Below are 3,492 nucleotides of genomic sequence, written 5' to 3' on the forward strand. Positions count from 1 at the left end.
TTCTTAATTCTGCAAAATTGATGATCAACGTAGAGGAGGTTATGTATTATACATGCATTCTGTAAATAGTGTATTATCGGGATAATCTCTGTGAATAAGTGTTATATTATTCAAAATTTCTACATGGTATCAGAGCGAAGTTGATCATCAGATCTATTATTCAGAAAGTGATTACATTTTATTTCTTCAGGCAGAGTCCGTAATCGGGCCAGGTAGCCTCTGGATTCATCCTTCTTTTGGAAGGTGAGATATCCGATAAAATCCCATACAGTCAATCTCTGTACGAAAAATACCTTGTTCTCATGAATTTTAGATCAGAAGTGGTTGAGTTTTGAGCTGGTGGAATTTGAATTTGCAGCAGTGTTTTCTTGGTGTCGAAGTTGAAATGTCTTTCAATGGATTGCGATTGGAGTATGCCCTTGAAGGCAGCTTGAATTATATTGCATGGAAAGACAGGATGGAAGCGGTGTTAGATGACAATGGGTTGAAGGATTTCATAGAGGCTGAGGTCCCAAAGCCCACTGATGCTGCTCACATTGAGGCTTGGCAAAAGAAGACAACAAAGTATCGAAGGATTCCGTTGGAGGGCGTGAAGGATCACATTGTATCCAGCCTGCATGGAAAAGCTTCTCCATACTTGATGTGGAAAGCGTTGACAGATCTATTCCAAAGCAAGAGCGACCAGAGGAAGTTGGCGCTCAAGGATAAACTCAGAAACATTAAGTGTGAGAATGGAGATAGTATGCTCAAGTATCTCACGAAGTTCACCCAATGCCGGGATGAGCTGGGAAGTGTGGGGGTGACTGTCGATGATGAGGACTTGGTGAGCTTGGCTCTCCTTGGTCTTCCGAAGAGTTGGCATTCCTATCAGGACTCTGTTAATGGTCGGGAGAAATTTCCAGGATGGGAGAGACTTTGGTCAGATCTTGTGCAAGAGGAGATCAGACAGAATACCAGGGACGGATCTTCATCAAAGGCATCTGATGAAGAAAATTGCGCTTTGGCTGCCAAAGCAAAGAAGGGGAAGAACAAGAAAGCTTCTCATTCCGGTGCGAAAGGCAAGAAGCAGGACATGTCCAAGGTGAAGTGTTTTCACTGTCACCAGCACAGACATTATGCCACAAATTGTCCGCAGAAGAAGAAAAATAAGCAAGCTGCTGGATCTGCAGCAGGAGAGGCCTTAGCCTCGCAGTTTGAGCTGGATTTTTCGTTGATCGCATGCTTGGTATCAAGTGTGATGGGATCGGTATGGTTCTTGGACAGTGGTGCGTCTTTTCACATGACAGGAGATCGAAATTTGTTTTCTGATTTGGATGAGAAAGATCTTGGAGTGCACATCGAGATGGGCGATGATGGTAGATACAGTGCGATTGGTATCGGTACCATTTCCTTTGAGAGGGAGTTTGGTAAACCCTTCGTATTGAAGGAAGTGATGCATGTTCCAGGATTGAAGAAGAATCTTATCTCTGTGGCGATGTTAGAAGACAAGGGATATGATATTGTTTTTAGCAAGGGAAAGGCTTTCCTGCGTAGTAAGACAACTGGAGAAACCTGGAAGATAGGGGTTCGAGTCAGGAACCTTTATTAATTACATGTAGATGGCTCTGCAGCAATGGCATGCAAGGCAGAAGGATTGGTGAGCCGGGATGATGGCGAGCTGTGGCACAGGAGATTGGGCCACCTTCACCATGGAGCCTTGAAGATACTGTAGCAGATTTCTACTGGGCTTCCTAAAGGCACTCTTGCGTAGTCAGATCAGTGCAAGGGGTGTACTTTGGGAAAATTTGTGAAAGCTACCTTTCACGAAAAGGATAGTCGCGCCATGACGATCCTTGAGAGAATTCACACAGATGTGTGTGGACCTTTCTCAGTAGCTTCGACAGCAAAGCACAGGCACTATGTGATCTTTGTTGATGATTTCTCCCGAAAGTGCTGGATCTTCTTCATGCAGAAGAAGAGCGAGACATACTCAAAGTTCTGTGAGTTGAAAGCACTGGTCGAGAAGGAATCGGGGAAGAAGGTGAAGGATCTTAGGAGCGATACTGGTGGTGAATTCATCTCTGCAGAGTTCAAGGACTTCTGCAGTGCAGAAGGGATTCGAAGAGAGCTCATAGCTCCCCATAACCCACAGCAGAACGGGGTTGCTGAGCGGAAGAACAGAACGATCGTGGGTGTTGCATGGGTGATGTTGCATGATTAGGGCCTACCCCTTCACTTGTGGGTGGAGGCATGCAATACTGCAGTATATGTGCAGAACCGTTGTCCTCACAAGATACTTGGCATGAGTACACCCGAGGAGGCTTATTCTGGTAAGAGGCCTGATATTTCCCATTTGAGGATTTTTGGTTCTCCTGTTTACATGCATGTAACGAAGGATGCTATGAAGAAGCTGGAGCCGACCGCAGAGGTTGGGATATTTGTAGGGTACACTGATACGCCCCATAACTATCGTGTGTATTTTCCAGACAGTCGCAAGACTGTTGTGCGACGGGATATCAAATTTCAGGAGGAGAAAGCCATGAGGTGTTTGCTTGAGAGGGAGCCACACTTGCATGCATATGAGGAGCTATTAGTTCCTAAGGATGAGCTTCAGGACGTGGATCAACCATAAGATGAAGTTCATGGAGTGGAAGAGACCACTCATGCAGCGCCAACCATCAGAGGGCAAAAGCGCACTACAGAAGCTGAGCGACTGGCTCAAGATGCAGAGAAGGTTGTAGGACCACCTATAGTGCAGCGCAGATAGAGACAATCACCTAATCGGTACACTAGATACATGGCTCTTGTGAGCAAATGTGTCGTGACTGAGCCATCCTCTTTCGAGGAAGCTGTGGAGGATCCCGCATGGGTAGATGCCATGGTGGAAGAGTATGATTTGATTGTTAGAAACAGTGCATGGGAGATTGTCCCAAGACCGGAGGGGAAATCAGTGGTGGGTTCGAGATGGATCTACAAAGTGAAGCAGGCAGCTGATGGGAGTGTGGAGAAGTACAAGGCAAGATTTATTGCCCGAGGCTTCTCACAGATAGAGGGGATCGATTATGAGGAGACCTTTGCACCTGTCGCAAGGTATTCTTCCATACGGACGATTCTTGCTCTCTCAGTGCAGATGGGGTGGCACATTCATCAGATGGATGTGAAGACTGCATTTCTCAATGGAGTCATTGAGGAGGAGGTGTACATAGAGCAGCCCGAAGGTTTCGAGATCTTCAGCAGCGAGTCGCATGTGTGCAGGCTCAAGAGAGCGTTGTATGGGTTGAAACAAGAACCTCGTGCTTGGTACACACAGATAGACCGTTATTTCATCGGAATTGGATTCTCCAAGAGTGAGGCGGATCCTAACCTATACCAGATTGTGGTGGAGGGTAAGTTGCTTAGCATTGTACTTTATGTAGATGATTTGATTTTAACGGGAGATGAGCTGTTGATACTTTCATGTAAGGAGGATCTTGCTAGAGAGTTTGAGATGAAGGACTTGGGCCTCCTTCATTA

The sequence above is a fragment of the Pinus tabuliformis genome, chromosome 8 (assembly GCF_031772625.1).
Source record: "Pinus tabuliformis cultivar Carrire ecotype Pingquan chromosome 8, CPIR1, whole genome shotgun sequence".
In the NCBI taxonomy this organism is placed as follows: Eukaryota; Viridiplantae; Streptophyta; class Pinopsida; order Pinales; family Pinaceae; genus Pinus; species Pinus tabuliformis.